Raw genomic sequence first — 16,096 nt, 5'->3', positions numbered from 1 at the left:
CTGGGAGATTGACTCTGTGTTTGGCAGATGATGTTTAAATGTGCAGTAAATTGTACACAGGCAGGCCAAATTCTAAACATGCATATACCTGAAAGGGAACTGAATTAAAGCCAATGGTGATAAAAAGGACACCTGGATGTTTTTGTGCATCAGCTTCGCAGGGTCGTAAAGCAAAGAGGGTTCTAGAGCGTTTTAGTGGGCAATTCACAATAAAACAAAAAACAAAGCAAAGTACAGTACAGGAACAGGCCCTACGGCCCTCCAAGCCTGTGCCGATCATGATGCCCAAACAAAACTAAAACAAATCCTTCTGCCCTTACTCGGTCCATATCCCTCTATTCCCTTCCTATTCATATACCCACCCAGATGCCTCTTAAATGTTGCAAATGTGCCTACTTCCACCATCTCCTCTGGCAGCGCATTCCAGGCATCCACCACTCTCTGCATGAAAAACGTCCCCCGCACATCTCCCTTAAACTTTCCCCCTCTCACCTTGAATCTGTGCCCCCCCTTGCAATTGACACTTCCACCCTGGGAAAAAGCCTCTGGCTATCCACCCTGTCTGTGCCTCTCATAATTTTGTGGACCTCTATCAGGTCTCCCCTCAGCCTCCGTCTTTCCAATGCAAACAATCCTAGTTTATTCATCATCTATTCATAGCCAACACCCTTGAGACCAGGCTATGGTGAACCTTCTTTGCACTCTCTCCAAAGCTTCCACGTCCTTCTGGTAATGTGGTCACCAGAACTGTGCACAATACTCCAAATGTAGCCTAACCAAGCTACAACATGATTTCCCAACTCTTGTACTCAGTGCCCCAGCTGATGAAGGCAAGCATGCCATATGCTTTCTTAATCACCTTGGCTGCCTGTGTTGCCATTTTTAGGGAACCGTGGATCTGCACGCCCAGATCCCAAAGCATACCATTTGTCCTTGTGCATGACCTTGGTTAGGCCTCAGTTAGTATACTGTGTTCATTCCTCACAACACTCCCCTTCCACAATATTCCATCACTTTCCTTCAATCTACAACACATCAATCCATCTCCTTCGCCTCATACTGTTACAATGCTTATTTCCCCACACACCTTATATGGTGCATACTAGCTAATTTATAGCAGACACATACTCCAAACACCTCATAAAACTAACAAACTTCCTTTACTCTTGCAGGAGAAGGTTGTGCAAAGCCTGCCATAGGAGGCTGGAATTGGAGGAGGTTAATTCCGCCAGCTCACCTTTTCCCCATGGAAGAAAATGGATTGGACATCTCAAGTATGGGGAGATTCATGACTGTGGTGATTTTTAAAAATTCATTATTTTTAATTCATTTATGGGATGCATTGCCCATCCCTCATCACCCTTGAACTGAATGGCCTGCTAGGCCATTTCAGAATCATTGGTTCTGGGTCACATGTAGGCCAGACAGGGTGAAGATGGCAGATTTCCTTTCCTAGAGCACATTTTACAATTCCAGATTTTTATTGAATTCAAATTTCACCAGCTGCCAAGGTGGGATTCGAACCTGGGTCCCCAGAGCATTACCCTGAGTCTCTGGATTACCAGTCCAGTGATAATGCCACTATGCCATCGCCTCCCTGCAGTGTTGAGTGACAACACTGCTTGAGAGATCGCACATGATCTCTCTGCAACTTTTATCCTACTTACTTAGGTCTCACCTGACATACTTGTGCCATGCCAAGGTATTTCAGTCTGCAGCTGGGCCCTCAAACCTTGGAGCTTTTTGGGCCACCCAATGTGGCCGCCTGTTGCCCGCAATAGATGCTCACTTCCCTCACAACCCCCAAGCTGTAGCCACCGGTGAAACATTTTGTGGGAGCATTAAGTGAGCAGAAAGTCATGCATTAAGGGCTTGATGGTTCATAGTTAGTCCTGTTAACCATTTAGTGTAACTGACAATAGAATTAAGGGCGACATAAAGAAAAAAAATAATGCAGTAATTTATTTTGTTCTGGAATGTACTGCTTGAAAGTGCAGATTCCACAGCAACTTTGCAAAGAGAATCGGATACATTTACAGGGCTGTGGTGAACATGCAGAGGAATGGGACTAATTGGATAATCCTTGCGTAGAACCAGCATAAACTTTGATCTGATTTGATTTATTGTTATCACATGCATTAGTATACAGTGAAAAGTATTGTTTCTTGCGCACTATACAGACAAAACATACTGTTCATAGAGAAGGAAGGGGGAGGGTGCAGAATGTGGCATTACAGTCATAGCTAGTGTGTAGAGAAAAATCAACTTAATGCGAGGTAGGTCCATTCAGATGTCTAATGGCAGCAGGGAAGAAGCTGTCTTTGAGTCCGTTGGTACATGAGCTCAGACTTTTCTATCTTTTTCCTGACGGAAGAAGGTGGAAGAGAGAATGTCCGGGGTGCGTGGGGTCCTTAATTATGCTGGCTGCTTTTCCGAGGTAACAGGAAGTGTAGATAGTGTCAATGGATGGGAGGCTGGTTTGAGTGATGGACTGGAAAGACCTCCTTTTGTGCGGTGGTTCTATGGGCACATTCCTATGGCTCTTCATGCCCCTGCGGGATCTTCTGATCCCGCTGATGGCACACCCCCAACACGTATTTTCAGCATCATGGTGGAATCAATGGGAGATCCCATTGACAGTGACAGAACCAGAAGATCTCACTGCTGGCCAATGGCGCGCTGCTTCCTGTTGCCAAGGAAAATGCTGCGGGGATGCCAGAGAACCCCGGTGATTAATTCCAATAACAGAAATCTGTAACTCGTGCTTAGGCAAAAGTTAATCCATGTCACCCATTGCAGCCTGAAATAAGCCATTTGCATAAAATGAAGGCTCATGAGGGTAATGCTGTCCTTGCCCGAGTAATTCACTGAAATTGTGTCTTCAGCAGGTGACAAAGCTCAGTGATAACCTCCTTTGTAAAGTGCTATCTGAGATAGTGGTCCTCAGTGATGTTCAGGTGGACGAAGTTGGCCCTTTAAGACCTGGTATAGGTGTGCCCTTCTGTCCAGTGTCCTCTTCATCCTCTCCGTCTGTGAGATGCTCCTGCTCTCTCCTTTTTCTTTATTTTACATTGTCTCTCCATGTTCTTCCTGCCAAAATGAATCGTTTCATATTTCTGTGCATTGAATTTCATCTGCCACCTGTCCACCCAATCCACTAACCTCTCTATGTCCTTTTGAAGTTCTACACTATCCTCCTCACAGCTCACAGTGTTTACACGTTCTGTATTAGTGCATCTGCAAACTTTGAAATTGTGTCCTGCACACCAAGGTATTGGCCATTGAAATATTAGCAAAAGCAAGGGTCCCAATGCTGACCCCTGGGGAACACAATTACAAACCTTCCACCAGTCCAAAAAACACCCATTAACCTCTTTGTTTCCCATCGTTCAGCCGATTCCATAATCCGTGAAAATCTTGTACACGCGATATGTGTTGGGGAATCTAGCCTAATATAACAGCTGTTAAAGAGATTGTAGCATAAGATGGAAAAAATGAGAAACAATCATCCACAGGTTTACTGCATTTCAACAGATCCATAGACAGAAAATCAGAAATATTGATGTAATGGGGAATACATGAAGCATAATAATAACACCTCATCCAGCAACTTGTGATGATGATTCACCTTGCACAATTTTCCTTCCTTCAACTCGCTAAACCATTTACACATTAATAGCAGTCAGTGCTGTTAAACTCATCATCATGCAGATGGCAAATTTTGGCCCTTAACAATTCTTTTATCAAATTTCCTCACGGCCTTTAATCTTGGATCTAACTGCGGAAGCTATTAGCTAATGGAAGTTGTCTGAAGGAAGTTGACCAAGATTTGATCTGATGATTGGTAGTAATCTTTTCTCAATTCTGATATGTCATTCAGACTCTGTACGACATTTGTGCCAATTGAGAACTTCTTAGAACAAGTGTCGAAGGCTTACGTGTTAATCACAGCTCTGATGGGCACGACAAGTACTTTAATACAGAATATGATACTGCCTTAGGATTAAATTGTGTTATTAGCCCTATTAAACAAGAGAAAGAAATAATACTTAGGTTAATTTTTTTGTATGTGTATACATATGAAGGTATGGGGCGGCATGGTGGCACAATGGTTAGCACTGCTGTCTCACAACGCCAGGGACCTGGGTTCAATTCTGGCTTCGGGTCACTGTCTGTGTGGAGTTTGCGCATTCTCCCCGTGTCTGCATGGGTTTCCTCCGGGTGCTCCAGTTTCCTCCCAGAGTCCAAAGATGTGTGGGTTAGGTTGATTGGTCATGCTAAATTCTCCCTTAGTGCCAGGGAGATTAGTACGGTAAATATGTGGGGTTACAGGAATAGGGCCTGGGTGGGATTGTGGTCAGTGCAGACCCGATGGGCCGAATGGCCTCCTTCTGCACTGTAGGGATTCTATGATTCTATGTGAAGGTAGTGTGAAACTTTATCTTTAATCAATAATTTATAGTGATTTTGTCTCTACCCTTGATTTACTACATGGAGATCCTATGCAACATAACTTTTCAAGACTTTGTCATGAATGCTGAACTTTAGATGTTCATGTTTAAAACTCCCCTTTAACTTAAGGTGAAACAGACCATTCTGAAAAGGGGGATGGTGAAGTAATGATGAACACCTTAGCTTGGAGATATGCCCATGAGATTTGGTTGCCATGGTGAGGGAAACTCAAACCTATTGAAGTGCGACTTTGACCCAGAAGCAGTAACAGTGAGGAAAATTTGTAATTACTTTAAAACATGAACAACTTGGCCCTGGCTTTCCAGACTGAACAACATTTAGAAAACACTCATTGAAGGTCTATGTTATCTGGAAGCCTACTTCAGAAATTGGAGACTTCAACCACATGCTACCAAGACTGTTGTTTCAGCCTGAAACCTTGAAGGCCAGGGGAGAACTACACATCCATCCACTCACAACCCAACTCCAAGATATCTTGATACCACTCTTTTACCGTATGCAAACTTACTAGCACCACCAGAACAGTGGAGTCATGGTCAAGGTGAGAGTGACTCACACACAGAAACTTGTGGGTACTTTCTGGGGCAGCAGAGCCAACACAGTGTGTAGTGCTTCACTCTGTCTGGTCTATGAAACAGCAGAGTACTGCTACTCAACCTGGATCAGGAGTCACCACATGGACATGTGTTACAACCTAGATGGGAGGAGTGCACTGTCTGTCTCTAGTTCCATTACCCCACAGGTCACAACATATACGCTAATGATTTTACAGCTAGCTATATGGTGAAATGTGTGCGTTACATGTTAATCTCAAAATGGCCACATTTCTTCAATAAACAACATTATTTGTTCATTATGAAGCCAGTCTTGTTAAGTAGAAAGTCAAAGCTTAATGAACATACAGTGCTCTTTCCAAATGCCCAAACTCACTCAACACACACACGCACACATACACGCACGCACACACACAGACACACTCAAAACCACATGTGCACGCATGCAGACACACACAGATGGTTGGTTTCTCAGGACTGGTCTGTGAAACAATTGATGATTGGGGTGGCACAGTGGTTAGCACTGCTGCCCCGCAGCGCCAGGAACCCGGGTTCAATTCCCGGCTTGGGTCACTGTCTGTGCGGAGACTGCACATTCTCCCCGTGTCTGCGTGCTCCGGTTTCCTTTCAAAGATGTGCGGGTTAGGTGATTGGCCATGCTAAATTGCCCCTTAGTGTCAGGGGACTAGCTATGGTAAATGCATGGGGTTATGGGGATAGGGCCTGGGTGGGATTGTGGTCGCTGCGGACTTGATGGGCTGAATGGCCTCCTTCTACACTGTGCAATTCTATGATTCTATGACTCTTGCACTATTTCTCAGAATGATTTGAGGAAAACTTGCAGAAACTCAATTTCTGCACTTAGTGCAGTTTAGGAGCAGCTTCTATTCACTTTCAACTTTGGATTGGCCCTGGGTGGTAAAGAGATGTGGGCAGGATTTTCCAACCTCGTCTATGGCTGGGATTCTCCAGTCCTGCTGCTGTGAACGTAGATTTGGCTGAGCGCCAAATTCTCCATTCTTGCCAGCAGTGGTGGTGGACCACGGAGAATTCCTCCCGTGGTCTTCTTTACTGCTTTTCCCCCAAAAGTAAAGCCAAAACCAGCTTTTCAAACACAGTTTTTCCATGGCGCAAACAACAATGTGACCCGGCTTTGACTAAACAGTCCACCAGGTCAAATAGATTTTCAGATCCCTTAAAACTACTTAATTACCAGTCCAAAGATATGCAGATTAGATGGATTAGCCACGCTAAATGCACGGGGTTATGGGAAAAGGGCAGAGGGCGGGATGCTCTTTTAGAGAGTCGGTGTAGACACGATGGGCCAAATGGCCTCTTTCTGCACTTTAGGGATTTTATAAATGCTACCCTTTCTTGCGAAGTGCAACTATTTCCAGGAATAGCAGTAATAAGAGTCCTTGCATTAACCCTTTAAGGGATAGTGTCTTTTAAAAACACAAATTCTTAGTCCTTGAAGACAAACCATTTTCTGTGATCAAAGTGTTCATGACATATCATAGAATCCCTACAGTGCAGAAGGAGGCCATTTGGCCCATCGTGTCTACACTGAAGACAATACCACCCAGGCCCTATTCCCATAACCCAATGCATTTACCCTAGCCAGTCCTCCTGACACTAACGGACAATTTAGCATGGCCAATCCACCTAATCCTCACATCTTTGGAGTGCGGGAGGAACCGGAACACCCTGAGGAACTTCACGCAGACACGGGGAGAATGTGCAAACTCCACACAGAGAGTGACCAAAGCCAGGAATCGAACCCAGGCCCCTGGAGCATTGTGCCACAATGCTGCCATAGACATCCATCTCCAGAAAGGGATGAGAATTATTTCTGGGATGTAGAGACCAACACAGCTCAAGTAGCTTTCTGTGCTAGCACAAATTGAACCTCCTGATGTTTCCAGGGAAAAAAGTCTTCCTCAAAGAACAGCACTGGCTGTCAGCTAACATAGCTCTTCCATTGACATAGGATCTCAAAAATAACCCGTACACCCATCCAAGGTCCTGTAGCCCTATAGAAACACACTCTAGTACAAAATGATAAGAGCCCCACAACTCAATGGCATCTCTTGGTTGACTGCAAACATCACCAACCGTAACTTGATAGCGAATCAGAGTGTTGAATTCCAGGTTTTAATGGATTTTCCATATTAACTGTTTGAGGATGGGCCAGGGAAGATGTGGCCACTTCCTACACAAGTGGAACAGCTCAAATTGTGACAGTGGCCATCCAAGTCAGACTATCGCCCACACACTGAACTCTTGCACTGAAAGATTCATGCTGGTGGCATCTCAACGATTTACACTGAATCAGCTGAAACCATTGAATGGATTGTTATCATTAACATTGAGCCATAACTGCTTCATCATCCACACAAAATATATACATTAACATGTTTGGGAATCTGCAATTATTTTTAAAATGTGTGAAATAGGGCTTTTAAAAGTTTGCATCACTTGTTAAATGATCTATTATAATTTTTGGATCATATAAAATACAAGTCCATGTGACCTGGTGACCCTTAACCCTGGGTAACCCTTAACCCAGAAGCAGTATCAACAGGAAAGAATGTGGAGGCCGTGTGGCAGCCAGGAGAAAGTTTATTTATTAATGTCACAAGTAGGCTAACATTGACACTGCAATGAAGTTACTGTGAAAATCGCCTAGTTGCCACACTCCAGTGCCTGTTCAGGTACACTGAGAGAGAATTTAGCATGGCCAATGCACCTAACCAGCACGCCTTTCAGACTGGGAGGAAACCAGAGCACCCGGAGGAAACCTATGCAGACATGGGGAGAACGTGCAGACTCCGCACAGACAGTGACCCAAGCCGGCAATTGAATCCGGGTCCCTAGCCGTTATGAGACAGCAGTGCTAACCACTGTGCCACCGTGTCACCCCAAAGGAAAGAATGGAAGAACTTGAGAGAGGAGAGGTGGTCAATAAGCCAATCCAGAGAGCTGGATCCCTGAGTGGTTGGAAAGCACATTTAGGATGGTTGCCAAGGTTCCTTTCACCTCTGAGTGAATGAATTCTTGGAATCGGCATTACCGTGTGAAGGTAAAGGCAAAACTGGTAGATCCACATCCATGACTGATGGGAGCTAAGAAGGCTCCCGAAGGAAGTGCACCATATTGGGAAGATTGCATGGGTGGAGCTCTATTCACATGGAAGCTGCTGCCTTCAGAGAATCGACTAAATCTGTGAAGGAAAGGGACTGGAATTCTGCTTTGAAGAACCAAACTGGGACTATGCAGGCAAAGTGTTCTGCCTAGAAAATCAGTGAGAAAGTCTCTGTTGTATCTGCTATTCCATGTGTAATTTTCAGCTCAAACTAACCATGATTTTCCTATTAATTTATGTTAAATCTGAATCATGTTAAAGTGAAAGTTACAAAATGTAAAATTACGTCTAGTAATTTCTTTACTGGGGGTCATTTGGTAAGTTTGGTTATTTTGACTTATAGATTCCCATGAAGATTGTAACAACTTTTATTCCTATTGAAGCTATCACTTACTTGTCCTTACACACACCTTTAAAATCAAATAAACAGACTAATGCAAATAATAGGGGAGGTGATGGCCTAGTGGTATTATCACTAGATTATTAATCCAGAGACTCAGCTCATGTTCTGGGGACCAGGATCCCACCATGGCAGATGGTGCAATTTTAATTTTAAAAAAATATCTGGAGTTAAGAATCAACTGATGACCATGAAACAATTGTCAATTGTCAGAAAAGCCCATCCGGTTCAATAATGCCCTTTAAGGAAGGAAATCTGCCCTCCTTACCTGGTCTGGCCTACATTTGACTCCAGAGCCACAGCAATGTGGTTGACTCTCAGTTGTCCTCTGAACAAGGGCAACTAGGGATGGGCAATAAATGCTGGCCAGCCAGCAACGCCCATGTCCCATGAATGATTTTTTTAAAGTTTATGTAACAAGAACTAAATTACTAATTTCTATTATAAGTAATGGCCAACTTTTGTCACTAAAAATGAAAGCATATTTACATACTTGAGTGTTCGGACAATCAATATAAACCACTGAAAATTCACTCTAATATTTTTATGTCATCAGGACCACCCCCCCCCCCCCCCCCCCCCCCCCCGCATAAAATCAGTTCCATGTAGTAACCTGAGGAAACAAACTATTATATAGATAAACCATACAAACCCAAAATCAGATTACTGCTTTGTGAGCTACTCCCCAATATGCTTTAATTTCTGTAATTCATGATGTGGAGATGCCGGCGTTGAACTGGGGTGGGCACAGTAAGAAGTCTCACAACACCAGGTTAAAATCCAACAGGTTTATTTGGAATCACGAGCTTTCGGAGCGCTGCTCCTTCTCCACCTGAGGAAGGAGCGGCATTCCGAAAGCTCTTGATTCCAAATAGACCTGTTGGACTTTAACCTGGTGTTGTGAGACTTCTTTCTGTAATTCAGTAATGATATCAATTATTTTACTTATAAAACCACCTTAACCTCTCAATTAGATTATATTCTAATGATCGCTCTCAAGTGTCCATTTTCAATGAATTTATGACCATAAGATAATTTGCAGTGTCAAATGATAGGATCCTTTGTGGGGATATACCTGTGGTAAACTTCGACTATTTTTCTTGTCTGGCACTTTGGCTGCATGCTCTTTAAGCAACAGGTTTGTTTTATTTGATATAATCACTGAAAATGAACAATATTCCTCTGGGCTGTAGAGGTCACTAAAAAGCAAAGGATTTCCAGGTTCTGTACTTGTCCATGCTGCGACTATCTGGTTAAAGCAATTCTATTGTCTTGTCATAATGAATAGTCACAAGCTATCTCAGAAGGCAACCTTTACAAATCGGCTTGCATCCATATTTTAAAATCTGTAATTACTTAAAAGCTATGCATGCAATTCACAAGTGAGCAAGTCACTCTTCAGTTGTACAGAATCCTGTTTAACTTCGGGCAAGGCATCTCAGGAAAGATATATTTACCTTGGAAAGGCACAGGGCAGAGTCACCTGAATTATACTCAGGTTTCAGTGAGGATAGGTTTCATTCATGGGATGTGGGCATCGTTGGCATTCATGGTCCATCCCCGAGGGCATTTTAATCCACATTTCTTTGTGGATCTGGAATCATATATAGGCCAGACCAGGTAAGGACAACAGATTTCTTCCCCTAAAGGACATTAATGAACCAGATGTGTTTTTACAACAGTCGACAATGATTTCATGATCATTATTAGACTTTTAATTCCAGATTTTTAAAAATTGAATTGAAATGTCACCATCTGCCATGGTGGAATTCGAACCCGGGTCCCCAGAATAGTACCTGGGTCTCTGGATTACTAAACCAGTGACAATATCACTATACCATCGCCTCCCTGCTGCATAAACTTGGATCATCTTTCTTTGAATTTAGCAGATCAAAGCTGATCTAATCAAGGCACTTAAAATAATTAAGGTGCTGGGTATAATAGAAACATTTTCCTCTGGCAGGAAAAGTTCAGAGGATGAAGCGTAACCTTAAAATTAGAGCCAGGCTGGTTCAGAGAAAAAGCGGGCAAAACTTTTTCACACAAACTGACGTTGAAATCCCTCCCCCTCCAACAAATGCTGGGTCCATTGAAATTTTCAAGAGTTTAATAGATATTTTTTGGCAAGGATGTCAAGCAATATGAATGACAAACAGGCGAATAGAGTTGAGATACATCTCAGCCTTATTCTAATTGAATGGGAGAACAGACTTGAGGGGCTGAATGGCCTATCTGTTCTTGTGCTCCTGCCTAAGTTACTAATTAGTCTCTTTGCAATGCTACAGCACCTATAATTATGTGGCGATTACGGCCCAGTTTTTCATTCCAGGCTTGGGTGCACATAGACTGAAGAATTCCTGCTGCCCAGAGGTCAGATTTTCATTCTGGGGTGAGGGAGGGAGTGCAGGCTGGATTGGAAGTCAGGCCTACCCCCCAAATGGATGCAGAGGCTTACAGGTGTGGGGACAGGCTGGATAGAAAGCTCTGTGTTGAATTACATTTTAAAAAGAATGAAACAAAGAATAACCCTTACCCCTTCCCCCCTCACACAACTCCACGACACATCCATGCCAAACTATGCCTACTCATGCCCCCAATCCCCATAGCCCCTCATAACTCCATGCTAACCCACCCACACAACCCCTCATAACCTTTCTGCAACCCATGCCCCTCTACCCAGGACCATGGCCCCTCATACCTACTATGCCCCCCACATCCTAATGGCCTCTTCTAGCCTCTATGCTAACTTATGCCACCCATACCCCCACCCACCACCCTTTGCCCTTAAATCCTCCATGTCAACTGACCTAGTTCATTGACAGCTTTGACAGTTCCTTGACAGTTCTTTGCCAGATATACAGCTCTTTGACCGCTGAACAATTCCAATGTGTTATACACTTTCTACACAGAATCATGTTTTTTTAAAATACTGCCAAAGGGTACCTTACCTCTCCTAAAGTGTTCTGGGACCCTATCTAAAGGAGTACCTTACCTTTCCAAAGGAGTGCCCTGGATATCCAAATGAACCCACCGAGTTCAAACCACTCCCTCGTGGTGAAAATCTGGACCTATGTGTAACTTCTGTTGAGATATTATATTCTTTAATTATTTTTATACTGTACCCTTGACTAAGCCCTTCTCCCCTCTCTGAGACTTTGGGGGTGAATGTTACTGTCCCGCCCACCTCAGGAATCGGATTGGGCGAAGGGCGGACCATGGAAAGCTCCGTTGACCTCAGGCAGGATTTCTTGGTTTTGGGGCGAGCGAGGCTGGAAAATCCGACCCTTGGTCTCTCGCTCCTTCTTTAAGATCCTCCTTAAAACCCATCTCTGTGACCAAGACGCTTGCTAATATCTACATTTCTGGCATGACATCTATATTTTCATTATGCCTCCGCAAAGCAACATTGGACGTATCTCTACATTAGGGGCATTATGTCGATGTATTTGCCGTTGTGCTATTTGCCATCCTTCAGCAAGAAGGTTGGGAGGAGGCAAATGGAACAAGATTTTCAGGTCACGCCGAGGTCAGGAATGGAGGTGGATGGAGTCAGTTTCATGGCTCAGAAATGGGATTTTCCGGTTGGCCTCCCAATGTGACCTGGCCGGGGGGTGGGGTAAGGCCAGCAGTTAACGTGCCAGCAGCAGATCAGGGGGGCAACACTCCAGGCAAGTTTACAGGTTCTTTCTCCCTGCCTGGGCACTGGTACAGCCAGCAGCTGCCATGTCCCATAGAACCATAGAACCCCTACAGTGCAGAAAGAGGCCATTCGGCCCATCGAGTCTGCACCGACAACAATCCCATCCAGGCCCTATCCCCATATCCCTACATATTTACCTGCTAATCCCTCTAACCCTCATATTTACCCGCTAATCCCTCTAATTTACGCATCCCAGGACACTAAGGGGCAATTTAGCTTGGCCAATCAACCTAACCCCCGCACATCTTTGGACTGTGGGAGGAAACCGGAGCACCCGGAGGAAACCCACGCAGACACGGGGAGAATGTGCAAACTCTGCACAGACAGTGACCCGAGCCGGGAATCGAACCCAGGTCCCTGGAGCTGTGAAGCAGCAGTGCTAACCACTATGCTACCGTGCCGCCCTTGTAAAAAGGCTTCCCCACTCCCCCACCCCATCCCTCCCCATTCCCACCCTGGCTGCATTTTCAACTTTTATTTGAAATTTTAAGAAAATGTTGTTGACTGAACGCCTCCATGTTGGAAGTGCCTCTCAGTTCCTTACCTTATACTTCAGTCTGATTTCTCTCACAAACTGGAAAGCCTCTGATTGGCCATCCAGCTTCAAAAGCTCACCAACTGCCCCTAATTGGATGTAGAAACTATCTCCATATCAACTACCATCATAGAATCCCTACTGTGCAGAAGGAGGCCATTCAGCCCATCGAGTCTTCACCCAGGCCCCATCCTCATAACCCGACGTATTTAACCTGCTAATGCCCCTGACACTAAGGGGCAATTTAGCATGGCCAATCAACCTAACCCGCACATCTTTGGTCTGTGGGAGGAAACCGGAGCACCCGGAGGAAACCCATGCAGACACGGGGAGAACATGCAAACTCTACACAGACAGTGACCCAAGGTCAGAATTGAACCTGGGTCCCTGGTGCTGTGAGGCAACAGTGCTAACCACTGTACCACTGTGCCGCCCTTTAAAACACTTTAAAGTTTGGATGCTGCTGATGTTCACACTCCACTTCAATCCTCCCCTCAGTCCAGTGGTCCCGAAACTTGAGAAGTGGCATCAAGGTTGTGAACGTTTCTGCTTGCATTCATCTGCATCATTGTGAAAAAGTTGTTTCTTTTTATTTATTAGTGTCGTAAATAGGTTCACATCAACACTGCAATGAAGTTACCGTGAAAATCCCCTCGTGAACACACTCCTGCGCCTGTTTGGGTACATTGAGGGAGAATTTAGCATGCCCAATGCAGCTAACCAGCACGTCTTTCGGACTGTGGGAGGAAACCAGAGCATCTGGAGGAAACCCACGAGGAGAACATGCAGACTCTGCACAGACAGCCCAAGCCGGGAATTGAACCCGGGTCCCTGGGCACTGTGAGGCAGCAATGCTAATCACTGTGCCACCGTGCTACCCTAAGGGCACTAAGGGGACATCCTGGTCAAAATTGCAAAGTGTTATGGATTCCCCCCCAAGCCCTAGCTCCTGTTTCCTGCTTCCAAAGAGGAAGTTCTACCCACAGTCCCTGATCTACGGCATTCCATAATCAGCCACTCAGGAAGCCATTAAGGCAGATGAGAGCTGGTCAATTTCTCATTCCTTGATAGAGAGACTTGATTACTTTGTGACATCCGTCTGCAGTAACACTTAATGTGCACTTGTGTAAAAATTCCTGCACAAACGTGGTTTGAGTAATGGTCCTCCTGCAGTGGTCAAATTGTGGGAATATTAAGTTACATGTTCCAGTCTTTGAGGTTGGCTGGTATTTTGTGGTCAGCAGCAAAGCAAAGGAGCTGCCTGCTCACCTCGAAGAATACCACCCAAACGATCTGGCGACCTCTGTGGTATGGATTTCCCCTTTCCCAATGTTCATTTAAATAGGAGTGGCACGGTGGCACAGTGGTTAGCACTACTGCCCCACGGCACCAAGGACCCGGGTTCGATTCCCAGCTTGGGCCACTGCCTGTGTGGAGTCTGCACACAGAGAGTGTGATTGCATTGTTTAAGGATTGTGGGCTTGGAGTGATCTTCATCCGAAGAGGAAGCATAGAAATCACTAATAATTTCTGGGTTTCCTCAGTTCACTCTATAAGTACGGGCTCCAGGACCATACGTGCGGATATCAGTAACTGAGGTAATCACGGTGGCACAGTGGTTAGCACTGCTGCCTCACAGCGCCAGGGACCCAGGTTCAATTCTGGCCTTGGGTGACTGTCTGTGTGGAGTTTGCACATTCTCCCTGTGTCTGCATGGGTTTCCTTCGGGTGCTCCAGTTTCCTCCCACAGTCCAAAGATGTGTGGGTTAGGTTGATTGGCCATGCTAAATTGATCCTAGTGTCAGGGGGATTAGCAGGGTAGATATGTGGGGTTATGGGAATAGGGCCTGAGTGGAATTGTGGTCGGTGCAGACTCGATGGACCGAATGGCCTCCTTCTGCGCCGTAGAGATTCTATGTTTCTGTGGATGTCAACAGCAAATGTTAATGGTTTTGCCATCACTACCTCTAGTATAGATAGAATCCCTACAATGCAGAAGGACGCCATTTGGCCCATCAAACCTGCACCAACAACAAATCCACCTAGGCACTATCTCTATAACCCCATGTATTTCCTGTGCTAATCCCCTGACACTAAGGGGATAATTTAGCATGGCCAATCAACCTAAACCCACAGATATTTGGACTGTGGGAAGCAACTGGAGCACCCGGAGGAAACCCAAGCAGACAGGGGGAGAAATGTGCAAACTCCACACAGATAGCCACCCAAGGTCTGAACTGAACCCAGGTCCCTGGCGCTGTGAGGCAGCAGTGCTAACCACTGCATCACTGTGCCATGTAAAAGCTGGGTTATCATTTCACTTGTTATACATCATATCTGAGATGACTTCAGTTACACAAAATCCTGTGCAGGATGATTTCAACTACATTACACCTTGTCTGGCTCAGAAGGAAGGGAACTGAAATATATTTCTTTTATGTTACTCAGGCACTCAGACATGACTGAACACATCACACATCAGAGTAAGTATGTCCATGAATTGTAATTAAACATCAATAACATTGAAAGGGCTAATTGCTTGATCCACTTGTGAAATTTAGCTGTTTGCAAATTATAAACTAATAATAGTATTACATTTTACATTTGAAAAGAATTTTAATTAGGGCATTTTAAAGTAGCTATTAGCTTTTAATACTTTCACAGCAGTTTCCATCAATGAATTTTGTCTCCTTTGAACCAAAACCATTGTAGATTTTTCCTTTATTTTATTGATTTTTCAGAACTCATTATCCACATTACTAACAATTGCCTTATTTGGATTGTGATATGGTACTGGTCTCTTCTAATTGGTAGAACATTAAATTCAGCACTACTTTTTACAGGCAACAAAATATGACAGGCAAATTACTGCGGATGCTGAAATCCAAACCCAAAAGAGAAAATGCTGGAAAATCTCAGCAGATCTGGCAACATCTGTAAGGAGAGAAAAGAGCTGACATTCAGAGTCCAGATGACCCTTTGATTTTCCAGCATTTTCTCTTTTGGTAAAATATGGCGGGATTTTCTGCTCTTGCTTTTTCAGGTGGGTTGGCGACGGGAATGGAAAACCTGGGTGGGAGGGCTTGCCGCAATCGTCCCCTCCCCCCCACCAATGATTCCCACCATGCAATGTCAGGTACCTCATTTCAATACATTAGCATCTCATTATCTCCCCGCAGAAATCATTACCCTGAAGAAAAATCCACCCACGCAGCGTGACATCACGATGGCGTGAATCACGACTGCTTTCCAAAGGCGTGAACCTGGCGATCTGACCTCCGAGGGGAGT

This window comes from Mustelus asterias, chromosome 20 (assembly GCF_964213995.1).
Source record: "Mustelus asterias chromosome 20, sMusAst1.hap1.1, whole genome shotgun sequence".
Lineage (NCBI taxonomy): Eukaryota > Metazoa > Chordata > Chondrichthyes > Carcharhiniformes > Triakidae > Mustelus > Mustelus asterias.
Note: the sequence above shows the minus strand (reverse complement) of the source record.